Below are 26,551 nucleotides of genomic sequence, written 5' to 3'. Positions count from 1 at the left end.
ATGTTGCATTAACGGAGGGATACAATCGAGGTCAAGGGAGGTACTAATACCACTCTATAAAGCCTTAGTAAGGGCCACACCTAGAGTCCTGCATTCAGTTTTGGTCACCACACTATAAAAAAGATGTTGAGACTCTAGAAAAAGTGCAGAGAAGAGCAACCAGGATGATTTAGGGGACTGGAGGCTGAAACATATGAAGAATGGAATTGCAGGAACTGGGCCTGGCTGGTCTAGGGAAGAGAAGGACCAGGGGAGACAGGAGAGCATCTTCCAATATTTGAGGGAGGGGCTGCCCCAGAGAGGAGGAAGAGGGGTCAAGCTATTTTCTTTAAAGCACCCGAAGGCCAGACAAGGAATAATGGATGGAAACTGATCCAGGAGAGATTCAACCTGGAAATGAGGAATTTTTGGACAGTGAGAACAATCCACCGATGGAACAGAAGTTGACCTTGGAAGTTCAGGGGGCTTTCAAGAAGAAACTGGACCGCCATTTATCAGAAACGGTCTATCCTATCCTATCCTGTCCTGTCCTGTCCTGTCCTGTCCTATTCTTAATTCCTAATATTATTCCTATTCTCTTGTCCTCTGTATTCTATTCTATTCTCTACTCCAGGGGTATCAAACTGGATTCCGAGGGCCGGATAAGCATTGTAGTTCTCCCTCACGGGCTGGCGGGCAGACGGATGCCTCCTGCAGCACCCCTGCCGGCCCAAAGGAGACACGGCGGGGTGTCCATGCACGCCCCCCCCTCCCCCATACCTCGTTTTCACCCTCCATGGCCTCCTGCACCGCTCTGCCGGCCATTTTCGGGCCCTTTTTCACCCTGTTTTTTTCATGGAGGGTGAAAACAGGATGCAGCGCCCCCGCCCATTTTAGGTGCCAGGGCATCGCGGCCCCATCCTTGGATATTTCCAGGCTGGCCCTGCAAGCCGGATTTAAGCACCCCGTGAGCCGGATTCAGCCCGTAAGCCTTGAGTTTGACATCCCTTCCATATTCTATTCTATCCTATCCTTATTCTATTCTATTCTATTCTATTCTATTCTGTCCTATTCTGTTCTACTCTATTCCTAATTCCATTCCATTCCTTTATTCTATGCTATTCTATTCCTTTATTCTATTCTATTCTATTCCTTCTATTCTATTCTATTCCTTTATTCTATTCTATTCTACATTCCAATATTCTGTTCTATTCTATTCTATTCTACTCTATTCTAATTCCATTCCTTTATTCTATGCTATTCTATTCTATTCTATTCTATTCTATTCTATTCTATTCTATTCTATATGCTATTCTATTCTCCATTCCATTCCATTCTATTTTTTATTTATTTTTATTTTGTCAAGCAATTATAAGATTATAGGTATAAGTATAAACACAGTTATGAATACATGAAATGGATACGAATAAGAAAAAAAAAGAAACAATCGGACAGGGACGGTAGGCACGTTGGTGCGCTTATGCAGGCCCCCCACAGACCTCTTAGGAAAGGGGTGAGGTCAATAGTAGACAGTCTACGGTTAAAGTTTTTGGGGTTTGGGGAAGAAACCACAGAGTCAGTAGAGGATTCCAGACATTGACCGCTCTGTGGCTGAAGTCGTATTTCCTGCAATCAAGTTTGGTGCGGTTAACCTTGAGTTGGTATCTATTGTGTGCTCTTGTGCTGTTATGGTTGAAGCTGAAGTATTCATTGACAGGCAGGACATTGCAATATATAATTTTTAATTTTATTTAATTCTCTATTCTATTCTTCTTAGTTCTTAATTCCTAGTTCTATTCCTATTCTATCCCATTCCATTCTATTTAAATTCTAAAGTTCTTAGTTCTTAATTCTATTCCTATTCTATTTTCTATTCTATTCTACTTGTTCTATTCCTATTGAACTACCTCCACGGTTAGCAGAAAACAACCGAGCTCAAGAGATCACCGGGGACTCCGCTGAACGGCAATCTTTTGTGCTGGCCCACCCAAACAGGGATTGGATGCCTTCTGCAGAACCGTGATATTCTGCTAATTATTCCAGCTTTTCTGCAAAGAACAAAACTGATTCCATGCCCCGCCCCCCCCCAAAAATCTCTAACGCCCAGCGTGGCACCCTGTCCTCTGGCTCCTCCCACCTTGTGCCCCCTTTCCTCTGTTGCCCCCCCCCAAAGAAACGTCCAATTCCACTTTCTGCAAATGCAATGCACCCCCAGGGCTTCCTCCCCACCCCACCACGAGCAAAGCGGTCCCAAGGAAGGATCCCCTCCCCAATTCCAGCCTGCGACCCTGGAGAATAAGAACTGCTTTACAGGACATGCATTATCTTCCCAGAGACCCTTCCAGAGGGTAGGGGGTGGGGTGTGGGGGAGGAGAAGTGGCCTGAGAGCAGAGCTGAACCTTCCTTAGGACCGAAGCTTCTATTACGGAGGGCAGACTCAGGTAGCAGATGGCAGAAAGGTAGATCTCTGAGTGAATCTGTGATTCTGCAAGCAACTCAATTTTTGCTTTGCCTGATTTTGGGTAAAAGTTGCTCTTTTTTATATAAAAAAATCCAGTATTTACAGAAATATTTACATACAAGCCACGCCCATCCAGTCATGGCCACCAAGCCACACCCCAATTAGGCCACGCCCACAGAACCGGTTGTTAAGGTCTTTGAATCCCACCCCAAGGGTACCGGTGTAAATTGTGATCTGCAAGCCCCCACCTTCTTCCTAAGGCTCCAGCGCGCCCCACCCTCTTCCTTGTGGCCCAAAGATGCCCCCCAAGTCCACCATTCTCCGGCTATGTAATGGGAAATCCCTCGGACTACACTGCAGGGTTGTCGTAGCACCGGTCCGCCGCTGCCCTTTGCAGAGCCTCGGAAAAGGGCCGGCATAATCGGCGCGCGAACAAAAGAACTGCTCCCTTTTCCCTTCGCAGTCCTGCTCGCCGGTAGTGCGCAGACTCACGTCCTGGCCCTTTCTGCGCATGCGTCAAGGAACCCAGCTCCCGTTACTCCGACCGCCCGACTGCCTGGTATAGAACGCGGATCCCGCGCATGCGCAACGGAGCACCTGCGTCCAGAAAAAAATAGGGAGCAAGTAAAATATCCCTCGCGTAGTTATTAGCTCGAACCGTGTTTAAGACGTTGTTTTAAATCACGACCATCAACGGGGTTGTACATCTGCAATTAATCATTTTTTAAAAAAATAAAATAAAAGGTCATTCCGCGCAGGCGCAAAGCTTAGGAGGAGAGGATGACGCATGCGCAAATCAGAATGGTAACGGAAAGAGGGGAAAAAAACGGGGGGAACGCGATTGCGCAGAAAGATCCTGGGAAAGAAACAAAAATAGTGCCGGAGTCGCCGCGCGTGCGCAAATCGAGGCCGCCTGGGAGCGGCGCGGCGCCTGCGCACACAGACCGGGCAAGAAGGGGCGCGGAAACGGAGCCGAACGGGAGGGAGGGGGAACAGAGAGAAAAGGGGGGAAAAAAAAAAAAAAGCTGTATCCTCGCGCATGCGCATTACGGAGGACCCAACGCGCTTCCTTCCCGCCCCCCCCACCAGCGAACCCGAAGCGTCTTGTGTTGTGTTTTTTTTTTTTTTGGTGCGTCCGCCCCGCGCCTGCGCGGCAGAGGCCCGCCGCCGCGCGCATGCTCCCGGGGCGGCGGGGAGGCGGCGGTGCGCCTGCGCGACGAACGCTGTGGCAGCGGCGGTGGCGGCGGCGGGGCCCTCGCGTGTGAGGCGGCGGCGGCGGCGGCGGGGGCGACCTTCTTCTTCCTCTTCTTCCTCCTCTTCTTCTTCCTCCCTCAGCGGCAGCGCGGGCCCCCCCCCTGTCATGGCAGCCGTCCCCTCAGCCGACCCGCGGGCTGTCCCGGAGGCGGAGGCTGAGGCGGCGGAGGGTTCCCTCAGGCCCGTCGGGTAGGCCGAGCCGGAGAGTCTGCCCCCTCCCCTCCCCACACCCCCACACCTCCGCGGCTAACCCCCTCGCCAGCCCGGCCTGAGCGTCGCGCTGCGGCCCGGCCCTCGCCGTTGGATGTGGGAAAGGATGGAGGCCAAGACGGTGGTCTACGACCTGGACACCACGGGGGCCTCATGGAGGTGAGCGCGCGGGGGGAGGGAGAGCGGGGGGAGGGGCGGGGGAGTGAGCGGGGAAGGAGGGTCCCGCCAGGCGCCCGGCTGACCGAGGCTCTCCCCGCTGCCCCTCCCCCCGCAGCAAATCCAGGCGCTGTTGGCCCCCGCGGAGCGACGACGGAGGAGGCGGCGGCGGCGGCGGGAGCGAGAAGCGGAGCCGGCGGCCGGAGCGAGGAGGAGGAGGCGGAGGAGGAGGAGGAGGCGACGGGCACCCCGCGCACCACTTCCAGCAACAGCAGCAACAGCAGCATCCTCCGCACCACCATCACCATCACCACCACCACCAGCAGCAGCAGCACCACAACCATCCCTCCGCGCCGGCCGTCTCGCACGGGCCCCTCCGCCGGCGGCCCCAAGCCGGCCCCCTGGCGCCCCGCATCCGCACCCGCAGCACCGCACCCGCACCACCCGGCGCCGCCGCCGTCATCCTCGGCCACCTCCTCCTCCTCGGCCGCCCAGCGACGCAGCGGGCGGGCCACGAACCACGACAGCTGCGACAGCTGCAAGGAGGGCGGCGACCTGCTCTGCTGCGACCACTGCCCGGCCGCCTTCCACCTCCAGTGCTGGTGAGTGAGCGAGAGAGAGCCCGGTCCTCCCTCCTTTCCCCTCCTTCCGTCTCTTGCCTCCCCCCCTTCCATCCTTCTCCCTTCCTTCCTTCCTTTTCCCTCTCTCTCTCATTCGCATCCATTCCTTCTCCTCCTTTCCTTCCCCTCTTTCTTTCCTCTCTCCACCTCTCTCCGTTCCTTTCTTCTATCCACCCATCCTTCTCCCTTCCTTCCTTTTGCCTCTCTCTCATTCGCATCCATTCCTCCTCCTCCTTTCCTTCCCTCCTTTCCTTTTTTTTCCTCTCTCTCCACCTCTCTCTCCCTTCCTTTCTTCCACCCACCCATCCTTCTCCCTTCCTTCCTTTTCCCTTCGTTCCTTCTTTCTTCCATCCTCTCCCATTCGCATCCATTCCTCCTTCTCCTTTCCCTTCCCTCCTTTCCCTCTTTCTTTCCTCTCTCCACCTCTCTCCCTTCCTTTCTTCCATCCACCCATCCTTTTCCCTTCCTTCCTTCTTTCTTCCACCCTCTCTCATTCCCATCCATTCATCCTTCTCCTTTCCTTCCCTCCTCCTTTCTTTCCCTCCTTCTCTCTTCTCTCCTTCCACCTCTCTCTCTCTCTTCCCCCCTTCCTTTCTTCTATCCATCCACCCTTCTCCCCTCCTTTTCCTTTCTTTCCTTCCCTCCTTCCTCCATTTCTCCCTTCCCTCCTTCCCTTCTTTCCTTTCTTCTTCCCTTTACCTCTCTCTCTTTCCATTCCTTTCTTCCATCCATCCTTCTCCCTTCCTTCCCTCCTAACCCCTTCCTTCCCTTATTTCTTCCTTCTTCCCTCCACCGCTATCTCCCTTCCTTCCTTCCATCCATCCTTTTTCCCACCCTGCCTTTCCCTTCCTTTCCTCCATCTATCTATCCTTCTCCCTTCCCTCCTTCCTTCTTTCCCGCTTTCCTTCCTCCCTTCCCTCCCTTTTCCTTCCTTTCTGCCATCCATCCATCCATCCACCTCCCTTCCCTCGTTTTCCCCCCTTTCCTTACTTCCACCTCCCTCTTCCTCCCGCCGGCCCTGCCCATCCGTTATCCCTGCCCTGCCGCCTGTTATCCTGGCCGCTTCCCGTTCCCTCCGGGCAGGGCGCCGACATCATGGCAACCCGCCTGGGATCGCTGCCTCTTTTCCTCCAGCGCCATTTTGCCCATTGGGCCCCTCCTGGTGTGTGTCCCCCCCCCCCCTTTCCCCCATCAGCCTCCGAGGCCCGAGTCCAGGGAGGGAGGGAGGGAGGCTGGGCTGGGCTGGGGCCCTCCTGGCTGGGAGGTGGATGAGAAAGAGGAGGAGGGCGCCAGCTACTCCCAAGTAGACCCAGGCAGGCTCGCGCTGCTGCTTCCTCCCTCGCCCTACTCTTTTGTTTATAGCCCGGTGGTGTTTTTCCGGCTCCTCCTCCTCCTCCTCTTCCAGCCGTGAAATCGGCTGCAGGTTTCCCAGCCCATTGTTTGCATTTGGTACTCCCACCCCCACCCACCCCCTGCCTGGGGATCGGGGAGCCCGGTCGGAAAGAAGGTGCCTTTGCCCGCTAGGCAGGCAGGCAGGCAGGCAGGCAGTCTGGGTGGCGCAGGCCTCCGGAGCTGGCAGGAGCGCAGGGAAGAGGCGGTGTAGAGGTGGCGGCGGCGGCAGCCATAAAAGGAAGGCAGCAGTGCGACAGGCTAAGGTGTCCTCGCCTGCCGCCTCTGGATCGGGAGGGTCAGCGGGGAAGCGAGCCTCGGGTGGCTTTTGTGCCCTTGTCTGGAGCCTTCCCCTTCCTCCTGCCTGCGGACGTGGGCCGGGCCGGGCCTCCGGGTTGCTGTTGGAGGCGGCTGAAAGTTGCTTTTGAGCTGGTCGGCAGGAAAGCAGCGATGACCCCAGACCGGCAAGGTGGCTGGTGTGATGGGAGGCTTTGGAAGGGCCCAGCCCGCCCTGAAAGGGAAGGAGGCTGGAGAAGCGGAGGAGGAGGAGGAGAACCGTAGCCTGAATTCTGTGCCCGTAGGACAGTTACACCGAGGGCCCAGCCTGACCTGTGCTGGGCACCGGCCCTGCCACCTCCCAGCCATTGTCTGGGTTGAGAGTTACGCCCCAGCGCATCTACAAGAGAGAGAAAGAGAGAGAGCAGCCGTTGCCCCCAGCTCTGGGTCTCAATGGCTCCCGTCCTCTTTGGCAGCCGTTCCCATTGGCGGAACCGGGACTTGCCTCCCCTCGGCTTCTGCTGGGCCACGCTGCTGCGTCTCGGCCAACCATTTTGCCTCCCGGCGTCTGCGGGTGAGGAGCTGTGGGGGGGGGGGGTGTCCTGCCTCTCCATCTAACATGCCTCTTTTTTAAGATGGCCCTGAGCTGCCTTCGGCGGAAGGCAAATGGCTGTTTAATTGAAGGTGGCGTTCGATTTCTCTTTCCCCGGCATTTGTTTCTGTTTAAATTATACACAAACTGGCAGCACACATGGGAGGCTTTGCTTTCTGCATTTGTTTAACTTGGGCCCCTTCTTTCCCCGGCGCTGGGTTGGCTTGTGTTGTTTACACAGTTGCAAATAAAAAAAAATATATATTATTTTTTCCTTTTGCTTTGCCTTTCTTGCTTCGACTTCAAACAAGTGCTCGTTCTCGCAGTTGCTCGAGGCATTTTTCTTGTTGGGAGCCGAGAGTAAGGTGGACGGAGGCAGCCTAGGGAAGGAAAATGGCAGAAGCTGGCCGTTATGAGGGTCGCTGACACGACCCTGCCTTGTTCCTCGGTTTGGGGAGGGCTGGACTCTGAATTTTGTAGAGGTTGGGCTTTGGGGCCCTGGCATCGGGACTGTTCTGCCTCCCAGGTCTTTAAAAAAAAATATCTAAGCTTTATTACTCACCGTCCTGAAAAATAAGGCCGTTATTCATCTTTCTTGTGTATGTGATGGGCTGTGTTGCTTCTGAACTGTACCTGCTCAAAACTTGCCTGTCAAACAAAGGAAGGCCTGTCTGCCTTAGATACGTTCTCTCTGATGCTGACCTGGGCGCTTCCCTCGTGATTTTCATGCAACCGGGATGCGGCCTCTGGATAGTCGGCAAAGGATTAATTTGTATTAAAAGGATTACCGTTGGGAGCAAGCTCCATTTAGGGCCCTGCCTTTCGGTCAGGCAAGATCCTGCGTGTGTCGGCAGCGTTCGTGGCTTCCTTTTTAAGATATCGAGAGATAGCGATCGATCGTTGCCATAGCATTGTTTAGAAAATACATAGGAAAAAACTCTTAGAAAAGAGTTTGTAAAATCTTGGTCAACACCCTGGTAAAATAGATAAACGGAGTGTATCCTGTCTGTTTTGTGTTTCTTGAGAACTTGCGCACTCCTGGCCTGTATTTTATGTCCAGCCTGTCCTTTCCTCTCGGGACGTGCTATATTTAATGAAGATTAGCAAGAAAGTTATTGTGTGTCTTTAAAAAAAACTTCTGTTCGGTGCAGCCCTGTTCTTTCGGCTGCTGAGATTAACGTTGACATTAGTGTAACCGATTCTTTTGAACAGCTTTTGTGAATAAAATAAAAAATAAAAAATAAAAATAGCTAGGAGATGCTTGACTGTTTTATTTTCTTTCACCAGTCCCTCAGTCCGGTGCCTTCGTATATGCTCTACGGTTACCAGAAGGCCCATGGCTGGGAATTTGGGAAATAGGCCTCTTACCACATTTGAAAACATCAGGCTGGGAGAACTTAAGAATACTGTGTGCCTCTAGCTGTCGTGATCTTCATTCCTTCCCCCTTTTTAATATCCGCTTACATATACATTAACTTTCGGCGGCCGTTCCCAAAGTAAGTTTATGGTTTTGTGGGTGAGCTTGGCTCTACCAAGGGCAGATACCTTCCAAGCTGTTAGATTTAGAAGTTACCAACTCCAGAATGACTCTGGGCAAGCTTAGATGTAAAATAGATAAACAATTAAAAAAAAATATGAATCTAACCGTGCAGATAAGCTGCAACGTCCCGTTCAAATTACGTCCCAGGGCTCCACGAACACCCTAGCCCAAGGCAGGGGAGAGCAGCCAGCTTTCTAAAGGCTTCCGGAACATCGTCGGGACGGTTGCTAAAGGGATCTCTGTAATTAAAAGGAATTTCACCAAGGGAGAAAAAGAGGAGCTTTGTTTGGCAGGTAACTAGGAAATAAGCGGATAGTGGCAGAGAGCAAACGGAAATTTGTTTTCCCCCGGTTGTAAAAGCCACCTCCAACCTTCATGAATCCTCATGTCCTATCTGGGTGAACTCCCACCGATAACCAGCCTCTCAGGCTAGAGTTCTAAAACCTTTGAAATCAGCTGCAATTTCCCTTGGAAAAAAAAAAAAAAATAAAAAGACAACGGCCCCGTGTATAAGGAACTTGACTGTTTCCTGCCTGGTGGAGATTCTCAGGGAACCAGGTCACGGGTCTCCCAAAGGTGCTTCTTTCCCAAGGCAGCTGGACTTTTTTCTTTTCTTCTTTGAAAACCCTTCGCTTCTCACCCGGGAAGCTGCTTCAGTTCCGAAGAAGTGAAGAACTGGAGAAGCTTCTTGGATGAGAAGGGAAATGTCTTCGAGGGAGGAAAAAAACAACAACCCAAAGTCTAGTTGCCTTTTGAAAAAGCACATTTGAGTCTTCACTTATGGCCTTTTACTACTTCCTCGCTTCCTATTATTTTTGTGGATTTTCTTCCTGGAGGCTCACTCTGTACCTTTAAGGAGCTGACTTTGTTTCCCTTATGGGGTGGTTTTTTTTCTTTGTTTGGCTTGGCTGCTCTCAATATAGGTCAGCCATTTGGAGACCTGTGGTGCGAGGGCTTGAAAGGAAATTCTGGCGTCGGCCTTGCTGAGGAGTTCCGGTTGGTTCCTGTTCTCTCGACAGCCCCGGGGGTGTGTGTGTGTGTGTGCCCTGGTGTCTTCTAAGGGGGTACAGATGACTGTTTGTCTGAATGCATCTGTTAGTCCTGACACTAACCTGCTGGTATTTACGCAGCATTTAAAAATGGTCTCTGTGGTTTGTTGGTTTCCTCCAGCCTATGTAAAAAGTTCAGATAAAGGAGGATATTTGTAGGTCAGGACTGAAGGGTGGGGTCTTTGATGTTTTCTGAGCTTGGTGGGTGTTTAACTGCAGATGTTTCATGACCCAACTAGTTAACCTCGGGGCTACAATGGGAGGGGGGGGGGCGATTGCAGAGAGGAAGATAACGAGAAAGGAAGGAGGATGCTAGAAGGGAGGAGGTGGGCAAGACTGGAGAACAATGAGAAAGGGAAGGAGGAGGACCGGGGCGTCCTCGGTGCTCTCCGAGTTTGGTTCGTTTTCTTGCAGACGTTTTATTACCCAACTAGGGAAGAGCCTCAGTGATGTTGTAACAGTAGAGTAATCAATAACGCTGGTAGCACTGATGATGTTCCCTAGTTGGGTGATGAAATGTCTGCAAGGAAAGAACCAAACTCGGAGAGCACCGAGGACCCCCCGACACAGTCTTTCTCCTGCTCCTCCTCCCCTCCATAACCCCCCCTCCCTTCTAGCACTGATGATGTTCCCTTGTTGGGTCATGAAATGTCTGCAAGAAAACAGCCAAGCTCACAGAGCACCGAGGACCTCTCAGTCCTCCTCCTCCTCCTTGTAGCACCGATGATGTTACTTAGTTTGGCAATTAAACATCGGCAAGAAAACCCATCAGGCTCAGAGAAGCTCCAAGGACCCTCCCTGTAAAACGTTTCCTCAGAAGTCTGGGGTTTTGTAAAAGGCTTACAGTTCCGCTCTCTTTGGGATGTTGAGGCCAAGGACCACAGTCCACTTGGTCAGCCTTGTCCCTTCATTTCCTAAACCGGGCCCTTTCCGGCTTTACCCGGAGGCGCTACTGAGAACGGACCTGGCTATTTGCCACCTGCCAGGGAGTTCTCCACCGTTTATGGAGGCCTTACCTCCTTTTTACGATCGTTCAGATAAGGTTACTGTGGCACAAAGGTGAATTACTTGATAACACATTGGGTTGACTCTCTCTCCAGCGGCTGGGCAAAGAGTCCTTCCAGAGGAGACGTGAAGAATAAACATTTTAAATGCGCAAAAACAAGTCCTTCACCAGCTCCGTGTGCCGTGGAAAGCGTGTATTAAACATGGGTTGCGTGTGCGTCCCTCTTTGATGTGCCCCTCAGTTGCTGGCTGCATGGAGAGGATTTCTAAAACGGGAATGAGTTGGAGAACCACTCCTAAAAGTTTCAGTCCCGAAGAGGCGGCTTTTGGGAAGCCTGGATGGTAACCTGTTACAGATTACAAGGAAGGAGATGATAACAGAAGAGAGTTGGGAGGGACCTTAGAGGCCTTCTAGTCCAACCCCCTGTGTAAGCAGGGGAGCCTATACCAGAGAGGTCCAACTTGGAACGTTTAAGACTTGTGGAATTCAACTCCCAGAATTCTCCAGCCATCTATGCAGGCTGGGGAATTCTGGGAGTTGAAGTTTCCAAGTCTTTAAACGTCCCCAAGGTTAGACAGGCATATCCTACACCATTCCAGACAAATGGCTGCCCAGCCTTTTCTTAAAAAACCTCCACAACTTCTGGTGGCAAGCTGTTCCACTGGTTAATTTTTCTCCCGGTTAGGACATTTCTCCTTTAATTCCAGGTCGCTTCTCTTCTTAGTTTCCATCCGTGGCTTCTTGTCCTGCCTTCAGGTGCTTTGGGGGATAGCTTGACTCCCTCTTCTTTGGGGCAGCCCCTCAAATATTAGAAGATTGCTATCCTGTCACCCCCTAGACTTCCTCCTCATGAAACCAGCCCTAGCCAGTTCCCGCCACGGTTCTTCCTATGTTTTAGCCTCCAGTCCCCTCATTATCTCAGTCGTTCTTCTCGGATGCCTAGCAATGAGACCTTTCGTCGTCCATAAGGCCCCCGATTCTTGGTCAGAGATGGAAGGGCCGAGAAGGAACCCCCCATCCTGGCTGCTCGCAGGAATAAATACAGTTCGCTCCGGCGACCTGCTTTGACATCTCTTCATAAGACTTTTGTGGTAGCAACAGCGTGCCGTACACGAGAGACTTCTAATTTGGCAGCCATTGGGTGGACCGAGCATCACAATCCGTTGTTATAGGAGGAAAAAGGCCCTTGGAGCAATGAGATTCAGGCTGCTATCCACCTCCTTCGTGGAGGGGCTCTCTGAGCTCGGTTGTTTTCTTGCAGACGTTTCATGACCTGACTAGGGAACGTCATCAGTGCAGAAGGGAGGAGGAGGAGGAAGTTTGTGGGGTCCTTGGTGCTCCCGGAGCTTGGTTGTTTTCTTGCAGGCGTTTCGTGACCCAACTAGGTAACACCAACCGTGCTACGTTCACAGGGTTTGCATAGAGCAAGCCCTGCCCCCTCCCAGCACTGATGGCGTTGGTTAGTTTGGGTAATGAAACGTCTGCAAGAAAACCGCCAAGCTCAGAGAGCGTCAAGGACCCCCGCAGTTTGAACCCTGAGCTACGAACGCCCTCCGTCATCGATCTCCTTACTTGGTCTGGAGAGGGAAAGAGACAGGAAAGGGGGCAACAGCGACCAGAAGGCTCAGCCAAGGGAGGGGAGGGGGAAGCCGTTGGAAGGAGTGGATAATGGGTTGGAAATCTCTTGGAGCCACGTCCCCCATTTTGCCCACGAGCCAAACTTAGGGCGGGTGGGGGAGTAAGTCGCAGGACCGGGACCAACATTTAAATTTGGTTTTAAAAGGAATTGAGCTCAGGAGCTGGGTAATTCCTTGAGGACAAGTCGACTTTAACGAACCAAAATCGGACCCCAAAATTTCCGTTGCTAACCAAGACGGTTGTTTGGCGAACTTTGCACCCTCGTTTTGCGACCTTTCTTGCTGCTGCTGTTAAGCGGATCACTGCCGTTCTTAGGAACACAGTTATTAAGTGAATGTGGCTTCTCCCCCCTCCCCCCCAGTTGACCTGGTTTGTGGGAAGGTCACAAAAAGGGTTCACGCGACCCCCCTCCCAGGACGCTGCAACCATCATAAATACAAGTCAGTTGCCAAACATCTGGATTTCGATCCTGGGGATGCGGCAGTGGTTGGTCGTAGGTGTGAAACCCGCTCCCTTTTAAGTCCCTTTTTCCAGCGCCGTTGCAGCTTCCCAAACGGTCACTCAGTGGGTGTTTGTAAGCTCTCTTTTACCAGAAGCGTCTCCCCCGGAGCAGAGCCCGACCCTGCGGAGATATTTTCTGGATAAGAACCCTGAGGCGGATCTGAACTGCAAATCAAAGTCCTCTTTATCAGCTCAGCTCACCTGGTCCAGGAAAGCCAGTGGATTACCAGACGGATCCCGTCAAGATGGTTCCGCTTCCTTCCACAACAGCCCAGCGGAAGTCAGTCCTCGACTTAAGAACCGTTCGTTTAGCGACCGTTCGAATTTAACGCCGGCATTGGGACTTGGGACCGTTTGTTTTTTTCCTTTCACACTTAACGGCCGTTGCGCCATTCCCCCGTGGTCAAAATCCGGAGGCTTGGCCACTCGCTCGTGTTTATGACGGTTGAAGGGTTACGTGATCTCCCCCCCTTTTGCGACCGTCTGGCCAGCCAAGTCCGCGTGGAAGCCAGATTCACTTAGCGGCTGTGGGATTAACTTAACTCCCTGCAGTGATTCACTTAACAGCAGTGGCAGGAAAGTTCGTCAAGCGGGACAAAACTCCCTTAACCCCCTGGCTGGCTTAGCAAAAGAAATGTTGGGCTCCGCTGTGGTCGTAAGTCGAGGACTGCCTGTAACTCGAGGCTTACGACCATTTTTCAACCTTTGTAACATCCCCATGATGGTGTGAGCAAAATCCAGAACGTTTAGAATAACTTCGTTGTCCCTTTGAATGCACATGAATCGGCCTACGTTGAAATGAAATTTCGTTGCAGCCTCATACTTACGACCACTTCTTCTGGTGCTTGCAGTGTCCCAAGGTCACGTGATTCCTCCACCCCCCAAGTTTTGCAACCTCTGGACAAGGTGAATGCGGAGGCTGGATTCATTTAACAGCCGTGTTGCTAGCTTACCAGCCGTGGCGATCCACTTAACAGAGGCGAGAGGTTGCAAAGCGGGGCAAAAACCCGCTTAACGAACGCCTCATTTCACAAGAGAAATGTTGGGCTCACTTGGGGGGGGGGTGCGGTCATAAGCGGAGGACTTATCTGTATTAATGTCTTAGATTAAGTCGTCTAGAGGTAATCCTCAACTTAACAACCGTATTGGAGCCCACAGTGATTATCACAATTGGTGCTGGTTGTTAAACAGGCCCACCTGTGACCAAACCTGATATTACAACCCCCCACCCCACCCCTTTTTGGGGGTGGGGCGGGGGGTGGCGCAAGCCCTTGTTAAACAATCCCCTCGTTTGCTATGAGACTCTCCCTCGCCGGAAACTAGAAGTAAACACAGGTTTGCAGCAAAAACATCACAAAATTGTGACCACAGGATGTTGCAAGTGTCAGCCAGTTGCCAAGCACCAGAAGATGTGGCCCCGTGACCACCGGGGGGGGGAGAGGCCCAGCAAATCCAGAACTTCGAATCCGGGTCCTAAGTAGCTCTGTTGTAACTTGAGACGGTTGCTAGGCAACTGGTTATAAATCGAGGACTATCTGTGATCCAACTCCAGGGACGAGCTCTTGCAGTCGTTCGAACCAAAACGATCGAAATGTTCCACTGGGTGTTCTTGTTTTCCCCTCCAATATGAGAATAATTTTTAAATTTTGAATTGTACGTGTATCCCCTTCTCGGGGGGGACAGAAACCGAGTTTACTTCTCGTCTTATATCAACAATTAAGGCTGGCCCGTTATTTAGAATAGAATAGAACTGGAAGGGGCTTCGGAGGTCTTCTAGTCCAGCCCTCTGCTCAAGCAGGAGAACCTATAACTATTTCAAGTTAAGGGACTGTCCAGTCTCTTCTTAAAAATCTCCAGTGATGAAGCACCCACAACTTCTGGTGGCAAGTAGTTCCCCTGGTTGATTGTCCTGACATTCAGGGAATTTCTCCTTAATTCCAGGCTGTTTCTCTCCTTGATTAGTTTCTCTCCGTTGCTTCTTGTCCTGCCTTCAGGGGCTTTGGGGAATAGCTTGACTCCCGCTTCTTTGGGGCAGCCCCTGAGATATTGGAGTCTTGCTATCATGTCTCCCCTGGTCCTTCTTTTCATTAGACTAGACATACCCAAATCCTGCAACCGTTCTTCTTACGTTTTAGTCTCCAGGCCTTTAATCCTCTTAGTTTATTTTTATTCATTTATTTGTCAATTCTTTACGAGATAAGTAAAAGTGTATACATAATTATGAATACATGAAATGAGTACATATAAGAAAAATAAAAGAAACAATAGGACAGGGACGGTAGGCACGTTGGTGGGCTTATGCACGCCCCCTACAGACCTCTTAGGAAAGGGGTGAGGTCAATAGTAGACAGTCTGAGGTTAAAGTTTTTGGGGTTTGGGGAAGAAACCACAGAGTCGGGTAGAGGATTCCAGACATTGACCCCTCTGTGGCTGAAGTCGTATTTCCTGCAATCAAGTTTGGTGCGGTTAACCTTGAGTTTGTATCTGTTGTGTGCTCTTGTGTTGTTATGGTTGAAGCTCAAGTATTCATTGACAGGTAGGACATTGCAATGTATGATTTTATATACCATGCTTAAATCAGACCGAAGACGTTGCTCTTCTCCTAACTTTTTCCAAAGCAGCACTAAATACATCCCGTCATTTTGATCCTATGCCTCTGTTTATACAACCCAGGATTGTATTCGCTTTTTTTTGGCTGCTTGCTGCACATGGCTGGCTCCCCTTCAAGTCATCATCCACTAGGACTCCCAAGGTCCTTCTCCCAGTTACTCCAGCAAGGGGAAATTGGGCTGGTTGAGAAGATGCCACAGATGGTTTCCTTACGACTTGGGAAGAAACAGCCACAAATCACCGCCGTCCTTTGAACTCCCGTTACCCCCTCGGTTTTCCTGCGTAATTCATGCCAGGGGTGGCATAACGCAACAATAAATCAAATGTTTTCAGCGGTAGCTGCATTGGCCAAGTAGGGGAAGGCATTGGGTGAGCGGTTCCTTGATTGCAAGAAAAAACCAAAAACCCCAAAACTTCTGGGACAGGAAACGAGAAATATTTCTGGGCTCGACAGAGAAATAAGTTTGCTAATTGTGGCCGGAGTGTGAATACATTGTGTGAATACGTACATACGAAAGTTGCCCTTGGTACCTAGAAGGCCCTTAAAAGAGATTCTGTAATGTTCTCAAAATTCCCCAGAGCAACTCTGATTTTTTTTTAAGTATTTAGGAGTTTAATTGAAGCTGCGGTCCTTCACTTAACGACCCCAGTTGAGCCCAGAATTTCCGTGGCTAAGCGAGGCAGGTGTTTGCTGAGATTTGCCCCGTTTTGTGACCTTTCTTGCCACCGTGGTTAAGTGAGTCTGCCTTCTCCGTTAACCTTGCCTATCAGAAGGTGACCGAAGGGGGAATTATGTGACACACACACACACACACACACACACACACACACACACGGGATGCTGCAACCATCATAAATATAAGTTCAGTGGCCAGACATCTGAATTTGGATCTTGAGGCTGTGGGGAAGCAGCAATGATTGTGTGAAAAATCGGTCATTGAGTGCCGTTGCAACTTTGAATGGTCACTAAATGAACCTCTTAGTGCAATACCCTTAAAAAAACCCAACATCCTGTAGTTTCAAAGAGTCCAGAAATGCAATAAAGAGGGGTTCCCCCTTCCTTTATTTTTGCCTTTGATGGAAAGAGAGCCAACAACATCCTTCAGACGCAGCAGCTAGAGAGGGAGACTTGTAACTTCAGAAGGCCTTTGCAACGGTAGTTTTCACAAAAGCTGTCTTCGTCTGTGCCGGGGTTTGTCCCGGTGGCGCCAACGTGCCCTATGGGTCTCTGGGAACGAGTGGTTGCAATTAAGGGATCCAGTTGATGTAATTTGAACCCGGCTTTCTCTGCACTTGGTCAGTTTTCCTAACTGGGGGTGGGTGCGGGGGGGACACCTCCTGATTGTCCTGCGTCCTCTGGGTGGCTTTGGATCGTTTTCTACGAGGAGTTTCTGTGGCGGGTTTTGAAAAAGGTCCCCAGAAATAAGAGTTAAGGCGAAGGAAGGCGGGAGCTTAGCGGGGAGGCGGTAGCGGCTAAGACCCTAGAACCGTGATGGCGAACCTATGGCACACGTGTGCCGGAAGTGCGACAAAAAGGGTTAGCCATCCCTGCCCTAGAAAGTCTGCAGAGAAGACCCAAAGGTGTTTCCTCCCCCCACCCACCCAAAAGAGGCCACTGGACTTTCTGGTTTTTCTTTGAAGACGTTTCGCTTCTCATCCCAGAAGCTTCTTCGGCTTCCTCACCATCCAGTCAGAGCGGAAGGAAGCTCCTGGGATGAGAAGCGAAACGTCTTCAAAGAAAAACCAAAAAAGTCCAGCTCCTTCCTGAAAAAGCACCTTTGGGACAGTGTGGGGAATGTTCTCTCCTTATCTATCTATCTAATCTGTCTGTCTGTCTGTCTCCCTCTCTCACGCCCCTCTCTGTGTGTGTGTGTGTGTGTGTGTGTTTTCTGAGGTTCTCGCGGGTATTTCTATGTGGATCTTTGGTTATTCGGGTTTTCTCCCGCGTAAGGTTGGAAGTATCTAGGCAATGTTTTGATGAAGTCTCATTCATCATCTTCAGGTTTGTGTCTTCGGCTCTGTGCTTCTCAGAGTGAAGAACAACTCAACAACTCACTCTGAGAAGCACAGAGCCGAAGACATTGCCTAGATACTTCCAATCTTACGCGGGAGAAAACCCGAATAACCAAAGATAGATAGATAGATAGATAGATAGATAGATAGATAGATAGATAGATACACCACACACACACACACACACACACACACACACACACACACAAGTTTTCGCGGGTACTTACATGTATGGCCTTCAGCTTTGTTCGGGTATTTTCCCACGTCATTGTAGTTGTGCTTTTAAAGTTGTAGCAACGTTTCGGCAGAATCTCATCTGCCATCATCAGGCTTCTGTATTGTGTTCGTCATTTTCCCATGTGGGAAAATACCCGAACAAAGCTGAATACCATACGTGTAAGTACCTGCAAAAACTTAAGAAAACACACACACACACACACACACACACACACACACACACACACGAATATGAGAGAGAGATTAGAGAGATTAGATAGATAAGATAGATATATATAGTTTTCTGCCTCTGCTGGACTTTCTGGATTTTCATAGAAGACGTTTTGCTTCTCATCTCCTCCAAGAAGCTTCTTCGGCTCCGACTGGATGGTGGAGAAGGGAAGGATGAAATCCTATAAATCCTCCCATTCCATAAAATATAAATTCTTTCCCTTCCCCACCATCCAGTCAGAGCGGAAGGAAGCTCCTGGGATGAGAAGCGAAACATCTTCAAAGAGAAACCAGAAAGTCCAGCGGCCTCTTGGGGGAAAAAAATGAAGCACTTTGGAGACAACGAGGACCTGGATGACTGAGGATTCTGCAGAGAAGACCATACTGGAGGCTAAATTATGCAGGTGGTCCTCGACTTACAACGTGGGTTCACTTAGCGACCGTTTGAGGTTCCAATGGCACTGGAAAAACTGATTGATTGACTATTCTTCAACCTTACGACCGTTGCCGCATCCCCACGGTCATGCGATTTACACTTGCATGCTTGGCAACTGTCTCGCGTTTGTGACGGTTGCAGTCTCCTGGGGTCCTGTGGTCACATTTTGCAACCTCCTGGTGAGCAGAGTCAGGTGGGGAAAGCCGATTCACTCAGCAACCATGTTGTTAATTTAACAGCTGCAGCGATTCGCTTAACAAACGTTTCGAGGGAAGTCGTAAAAGGGGGCAAAGCTCACTTAACCAATGTCTTACTGAGCGACATAAACATTGGGCTCTATTGTGGTCATAAGTCGAGGACTATCTGTATGATGAATGGTTAAGGGAGCTAGGTTTCATCTAGTCTATTGAAAAAAATAACCGAGTTGGAAGGGACCTTGGAGGTCCTCTAGTCCAGCCCCTTGCTCAAGAAGGACAACATCATACCTTCCCAGACTGTCGTCTTGGAAAACCTCCATTGATGGAGCTTCCACACGTTCTGAGGACAAGCGGTTCCTTTAGTTAACGGTTCTAACTTTCAGGGAATTCCTCCTCAGTTCCAAGTTGGATCTCCCTCTGACTTCCGTTCCTAGAATTCCCCAGCCAGAAGGCTTTAAGATGGGTAGGCTCAGAATCTCCTAGGGTTGGCAGGGACCTTGGAGGTCTTCTAGTCCAGCCTCCAGGAGACCCTACCATTATTCTGGGCAAGTGGCTGTCCGATCTCTTCTTAAAATCCTTAGGAACCCCCAGTGATGGAGCACCCAGAATTTCTGCCCAACTATTTACAAAGTCTGCACTACTATTACTATTACTATTGCTATTAATCTTCTCATCACTTCTTATCACCCATCCCCTCCCACTTGTGACTGTATGACTGTAATTTTGTCGCTCGTATCCTTACGATTTATATGGACTGCTTCCTGGTATGATTTAATTCCCTATTTGTACACTATGATTATTATTAAGTGTTGTACCTGATGATTCTCGAATCTTGACGAATGTCTCTTTTCTTTTATGTACACCGAGAGCATTTGCACCAAGACAAATTCCTTGTGTGTCCAATCACAGTTGGCCAATATAGAATTCTGTTCTGTTCTATTCTATTTTCTATTCTATTCTTTCTGTTCTATCCCTTCTTCTCTTCTCTTCTCTTCTCTTCTCTTCTCTTCTCCATCCTTCTTTCTTCCTTCGATTTTATTCTATTCTCTATTCCATTCTATTCCTATTCTCCCTTCCCTTCCCTTCCCTTCCCTTCTCCTCTCCTCTCCTCTCCTCTGGAGGCAAAGCCGGTTAATTATTCTCACTATCCGGAAATTCCTCCTTAATTCCAGATTGGGTCTCTCCTTGATTTCTTTCCATCCGTTGCTTCTGGTCCTGCCTTCAGGGGCTTTGGAGAAGAAGTTGCCCCCCTCTTGTTTGAGAAGGATTTGAGGAGGTGGGGGGGACATGACAGCTGCCTTCCAGTACTTGAGACATTGTCACACGGGGATTGACTTATTCTCGAAAGCACCCGAAGGACCAGAAGCGGTGTGTAGAACCAACTTAGAAATAAGGGGAAATTTCTTGACCGTGAGAACAATGAATCCTTCCTGGAGTTGTAGGGGCTTCATCACTGGAGGTTGTCAGAAATTAAGACCGGACAACCGTTTGACCAGGATAGCATGCCTTGAGCAGGGGGTTGGACTAGAAGACCTCCAAGGTCCCCCTTCCATTATGATTCTGTGATCTCAAAAAGTTCTGTGCTTAGTCCCGCTGCCCCTGTGAGTAAAGAGTCTCGAGAGAGAGAGAGAGCCACCAAGGAGTGAAATCAGGAGTGCACAACCACTGCCCTTCTAGGTCCTGGAGAATCCTGTCCTGTTTGATGCCACGTTGCTCCCAACTACCGATAGAACCAGGATGCAGAGGCCATAAGCTGCAGAAGTCAGAGGTTTATATTCCCCCCCCCCCAAACACGCGCACACACACACACACACACACACATTTCGTCACCAACAAGCACAAGCCCCCAGATGACGGGGAAGAAAAGGAAGGATGATTGTTTATATTTCTGCTTACATCTTCCCTAATTTATTTCGAACCTGGGAAGTACAAGGTCTTGAGGATAACCATCAGAAAGAGAGTGAGGAGGGTGAATGTATGTTCAAATACAATAATAATTACATAGCTAATTGTAGATAATATTAATAGATAATTGGATGGGTAAAGTTTAATTAACGTCATCCTAAGCGCCCACCTACTTGATATTTTTATATCAGCCGCCGCTCCCATTTTTCAGTTAAGGTTGCAGCATTTCGTGTTTTTAAAGGCCAGGGCAGCCCTCAGTCCAACTTTTCATACAGCGCCTGGAAGAACAGAGTTGCCCCCAATTTTGGGTTAAATATGGTTGGTTTGCCCAACCCTTGAAATATCGCCCATTTTTTAAATAGAGCTGGATTTTTAAATAGAACAACAAAGGTTGGGTATGATTCAAATCTATACATTCTGCATATAGGAAGTCCTTGACTTAGTACCATTTGTTTACTGACCGTTTTAAAGTTACACCAGCACTGAAAACAGTGACCTTTTCTCACGCTTACGACCTTGGCAGCATCGCCGTATTCACGGTATCGAAATTCAGGCGCTTGGCAGCTGATTTGTAGTTATGACGGTCGCAGTGGTCCCCCTTTGCAACCTTCTGATAGGCAAAGGCAATGGGGGGAGTCAGATTTACCTAACGGCCGTGTGACTCACTTAACAACTGCAGTGATTCACTTAACAACGGTGGCAAGTTGTAAAACGGAGCGAAACTGACTTGACACCTGTCTCGATGAGCCTCAGAAATTTTGGGCTCCGTTGTGGTCATAAGTTGAGGGTATTTTAATCGGGTATTTTCTGCATTTCAAGCCAACAGATAGAAGCTTGACCAGACCTTTGATTGTATAAGATCCGTTGCAGGAACTGGATATGGCCAGTCTGGAGAAGAGAAGGACTAGGGCAGACGGGATAGCAGGATTCCGGTATTTCAGGGGCTTCCCCCCCCAAAGAAGAGGGGGTCAATTTATTCCCCAAAGCCCCTGAAGGCAGGACAAGAAGCAACGGGTAGAAACTAAGCCAGGAAAGACGCAACCTGGAATAAAGGAGGAATTTCCTAACGGGGAGGACAATTAACCAGAGGAACCGCTTGCCACCAGGGGTTGTGGCTGCTCCAACACTGGAGGTTTGTAAGAAGAGACTGGACAGCCACTTGTCTGAATTGGCCTGGGAAGAGCTCCAAGGTCCAGCTCTATGCTGATTGATTGACTGACTCTTTCTCGCTATGCCTTGTAGGGAAGGACTGACCAGTTGCATCTGGAGCGCTTATGTATTTCCCTTCTGAAAAATCTTTGGGTGGATACAACCTCACTTGTGGTAGGCTAATGTTGTTCTCCACAACAGAGACAGCGCATAGGTGCAGATTTTTTACTTCCTAGAAATGCATTTTAGATACGATTTTGGCACTAAAAATACCTCCCCTGCCGCAAGACCCCAGAGCTGGTATATAACCATGTTGGTTCTCTGTTGTGGCCTTTCCTCCCGTCAATCACTGCATCCTTATGAAAACTCTTTTCTTCTGTTAGGAGCAGACCGGACAAACCTGGAAGGGTTCCCTTCCAATCTGCTTAGCCCTTTCTAAATCTGATTCTGATAGATTACGGGTTGATCATCATTACGTGGTGCACCTGATGACTCTTGACGGATGTCTCTTTTCTTTGATGTGCACTGTGAGGATTTGCACCAAAGTCAAATTCCTTGTGTGTCCAATCACCCTTGGCCAATAAAAGGAATTCTATTCTATTCTATTTTCTATTCTATTCTAATTTCTATTCTATTCTATTCTAAATAAAGATTCTATTCTATTCCAATCCAATCCAATCTATTCTTTATTCTATCCTATCCTATCCTATCCTATATCCTGTTCCATCCCATCCCATCCCATTCTACTGTATTTAAATTCTATTCCTATATCATTCTATTCTATTCTTTCCTTTCCTTTCCTTTCCTTTCCTTTCCTTTCCTTTCCTTTCCTATCCTATCCCATCCTATGACTATTATTAAGTGTTCTGCCAGATGATTCTTGACTCTTGATGAATGTTTATTTTCTTTTTATGTACACTGAGAGCATTTGCACCAAAGACAAATTCCTTGTGTGTCCAATCACCAATAAAAGGAATTCTATTCTATTCTAATTTCTATTCTATTCTAATTTCTATTCTTTTCTATTCTATTCTATTCTATTCTCAATGAAGATTCTATTCTATTCCACTCCACTCCAATCCATTCTTTATTCTATTCTATTCTATTCTATTCTATTATTCTATTCTATTCTATTCTATTCTATTCTATCCTATCCTATCCTATCCTATTCTATATCCTGTTCCATCCCATCCCATTCTACTGTATTTAAATTCTATTCCTATATCATTCTGTTCTATTCTATCCTATTCTATTCTATCCTATCCTATGACTATTATTAAGTGTTCTACCAGGTGATTCTTGAAATGTTGATGAATGTTTGATGAATGTTCTTGATGAATGTTTATTTTCTTTTTATGTACCCTGAGAGCATTTGCACCAAAGACAAATTCCTTGTGTGTCCAATCACCCTTGGCCAATAAAAGGAATTCTAATTCTAACTGGGGCCCTGTGTGCTTGTTTGACGTGTGAGAGGGGCAGCTTGGGGTAGCGGTTAAGGCTTTAGGCTAGAAACCTGGAAACTGGGAAGTCTTGGCCTACCTTAGAGAGGTGAGGCAGGGTGTTGCAGACCAGTTCTTGATAAGCCTTGAAGGAGTCACCCTGACTTGAAGGCACCAAATAAATAAATTAAATAACAGATAATCAGAGCTGAAAGGGATCTTGTAGGTCATCTAGTCCAACTCCCCGCCCAAGTGGGGGAAATAAACAAACAAAACAAGCCCACGACCACAATGAGGCCCCAAGTTTGCGTTGCTCAACTGAGAAGTTTGTTAAAAGTGACCTTTGCCCCCTTTCACGACTCTTCCTTCCCATTTGTTAAGTGAACCCCTGCAGTTGTTAAAATTAGTCCCAGCGTTGTTAAGTGAATCTGGCTTCCCCGTTGACTTTGCTTGTCGGGAGGTCGCAAAAGGGGATCACGTGACCCTGGGGCCGTCATAAGTTTGAACTGGTTGTCAAGCGACCGAATGTAAATCACGTGACCCTGGGGGTGCGGCAATGGTCACCAAGTGGGAAAAAAGTGTCATAAGTCACTTTTCTTTCAGTGCAGTTTGTAACTTTGAACAGTTGCTAAAAGGTTGTAAGTCGAGGACTGCCTGTAACTGAAATACACCTTTATGAGAGGAAGCGAGGCATAACTCTGAGGAAGTTTTCGTCGGATATCACTGGTGAACGGAGGGAGGGAGGGAGGAGGGAGGAGGGAGGAAGGAAGGAAGGAAGGAAGGAGAAAGAAAGAAAGAAAGAAAAAGAAAGAACCAACCGCTTAGAGAGGGCTATAAAGCACTGGAAGTGGTATATAAGGAAGTGCTATTGTTTGGGAAGGAAGGAAGGAAGGAGAAAGAGAAAGAAAGAAAGAAAGAAAGAACTGCTTAGAGAGGGCTATAAAGTACTGTGAAGTGGTATATAAGTCTGAGTGCTATTGTTTGGGAAGGAAGGAAGGAAGGAAAGAAGAAAGAAAGAAGAAAGAAAGAAAGAAAGAAAGAAAGAAAGAAAAGAAAGAAAGAAAGAAAGAAAGAAAGAAAGAACCAACCGCTTAGAGAGGGCTATAAAGCACTGTGAAGTGGTATATAAGTCTGAGTGCTATTGTTTGGGAAGGAAGGAAGGAAGGAAGGAAGGAAGGAAGGAAAGAAAGAAAGAAAGAAGAAGAAGAAAGAAAGAAAGAAAGAAAGAAAGAAAGAAAGAAAGAAAGAAAGAAAGAAAGAAAGAAAAGAAAGAACAAACACCTGAATTTACAGTCTTGGCAATCTTGCCCCCTACCACTCCTCTGGTACTTGGCCCCAATTCAGAGGACATAAGCAGGCATGAGGGATCTCAGAGTCCTAGCAGACAATCCCTTAAATATGAGCCAGCCGCATACAGCAGCAGCCCAAAAACCCAATCCAATCCTAACTTGCATTAACAGGGGGATACAATTGAGATCCTGGGAGGTACTAATCCCACTCTCTGTATCCTTAGTAAGGCCACACCTAGAGTCCTGCATCCAGTTTTGGTCACCACACTATAAAAAAAGAGGTTGAGACCCTGGAAAGAGGGCAGAGAAGAGCCACCAGGAGGATGAGGGGACTGGAGGCTCAAACATACGACGGACGGTTGCAGGAACCGGGCCTGGCTAGTCTAGGGAAGAAAAGGACCAGGGGAGACAGGAGAGCAGTCTTTGAATACTTGAGGGGGGCTGTCACAGGGAGGAGGGGATCACGTTCTCCAAAACCCCCGAGGGCAGGACAAGAAACAATGGCTGGAAACTAATCAAAGAGAGAAGCAACCTGGAATTAAGGAGAAACTTCCTAACAGGGAGGACAACCTGTGGAACAGCTGGCCACCAGAAGTTGTAGGCTCTCCCATCACCGGAGGTTTCCAAGAAGAGACTGGATGGTGGTTTGTCTGGAATGACCTAGGTCCTCCTGCTTCAGCAGGGGGCTGGACTAGGAGATCTCTATGGTCCCTTCCAGCTCTACTGTATTCTACAATCTCAATATTTGAGCGGCTGCCCCATCGCATGCTGTCTGGAATGACCTAGGTTCTCCTGCTGGAGCAAGGGGTTAGACTAGAAGACCTCCAGACCTCCCTCCGTTGTTCATGCCTGGGCCCGCCATGCCGGACCCAGCGCCAAAGCTTCTCTGAGCCTAAACGCCTTTGCCACGTTGAGTTCTTGGCTCCGCCGGGCGCGTCTTTCTCGGCTCTGGAATCTCAGCCGCTCTGACTTGGTGACTTGGCACGGCCTCCGGGCCCAACAGCGGCGGCTGCGTTGCCGCTGCCGACTCCTCTGTGCCATTTCCTCTTGGTGTTCTCATGTGGCAGGCAGGCCCGTCCCACGTGGGGAGGCAGGGGGGGGGCCTGCTGGAGGGAACCATGGATAGTGTAGTAGGTGGGTGTCAAGGCCGGGTGGCCCACCACCCCTTAACGCTGATAGATCCATCGACGACGTAAAAGTGGAAGGAGGGAGAAATGAAGGTTACGGAAAAAATGGGGAGGGAGGAGCCTCTTGGGAAAGCCGCCAAGAGTTCTGAATCATAGACGTTCCTTCCTTAAAACACATCTGTCGCGCCCGGTGGAAAGGAAGTCAAATATCCTAAACCTTTTGCACGCTTGGGAGTGAGCTAATATGTGAGTTTAGCGGTAACGCGGTGCAGATGTCGGGTCTGAGGGTGAAACCGCACGGCTCCCGCCTGGAGGGGAAGAGCCCCATTTTTGCCTGAATCCAGAATACGCACGAGCCCGTTTTATCTGTTTTACAAAATGTCTCTCTCCTTCCACCGGCTCTGGGACTGACTCAGGCCGTCCTCAACTTGACAACAATTCATTCGACAACCCAAGTTTTCAATTGCACTGAAGAAATCAGGACCGAGGAGCGTTGTTTTTTTTTCCACCCTTAACAGTTGCAACGTCCCCGTGTGAGCAAAATTCAGACCGCAAAATTCAGGCTCGTATCGAGGTCGCTTGATCCCCTTTTTTTGCGACGGGGAAGCCGGATTCCCCTTCCGGAGGGTTGCGACTAACTTAACTGCCGCGGCGATTCACTTACACGGGGCCAGGAAAGGCTGTAAAACGGGGCCAAACTCCTTTGACCAACTGCCTCGCTTGGCAAGAGAAGTTTTGGGGCTCAAGTTTTTTTTAAAAAAAATGGCCATGGAGTTATCTTGATTCTAGTCGTAAGCCGAGGTAGCGCAGTGGCTCCTTGCGGGGACTTTTTTCTTGGCTGAAAGGAAGAAGTAGCTGTGTTTCCTGAGAGGTACAAAAAAAAAAAAGAAGAAGAAGAAGAAAGAAACTCTTTAACGAAGAGATAATTAAGCGCCAGCTAACTGCTCTGAGTCATCTTCAGCCGTTCCGTACTTCTGTTTGAATGGAGGAGAGGCTGAAGGACGGGCCTTTGTTTGCCTGCTGCTTTTCCTGGACTTCCTGTTGACCTCTGGCAACTGTGAGCACATCGGGTTTTGAGTCCTTTTTGCTCCTCTTTGAAGGGGTTAGAACAGAGGTCTCCAAACTTGGCAATTTTAAGGCCGTTGAGACTTCAACCGAGGCTGGCTGGAGAATTCTGGGAGTTGAAGTCCACCACATTTGGGGACCCCTGGGTTAGAATAAGAGTTGGAAGGGACACTGGAAGTCTTCAAGCCAGGAAGAGCCAAAGG

At 49.2% G+C, this 26,551-nt stretch overlaps 1 protein-coding gene across 1 annotated transcript in view; it reads left to right on the top strand.

Annotated features, from left to right (window-relative positions):
- Window positions 1-4,449: 4,449 nt before the first annotated feature.
- PHF12 (PHD finger protein 12) overlaps window positions 4,450-26,551 on the top strand; it is a 60,924-nt gene continuing 38,822 nt past the window's right edge. The window contains 1 exon segment of the mRNA XM_087924163.1: window positions 4,450-4,662. The gene's annotated coding sequence lies outside the window, so the exon portion shown is untranslated.

This window comes from Pseudonaja textilis, chromosome 1 (assembly GCF_049901715.1).
Source record: "Pseudonaja textilis isolate UNSWEBS1 chromosome 1, rPseTex1.2, whole genome shotgun sequence".
In the NCBI taxonomy this organism is placed as follows: domain Eukaryota; kingdom Metazoa; phylum Chordata; class Lepidosauria; order Squamata; family Elapidae; genus Pseudonaja; species Pseudonaja textilis.
This window is presented reverse-complemented; position numbering and strand designations above follow the sequence as displayed.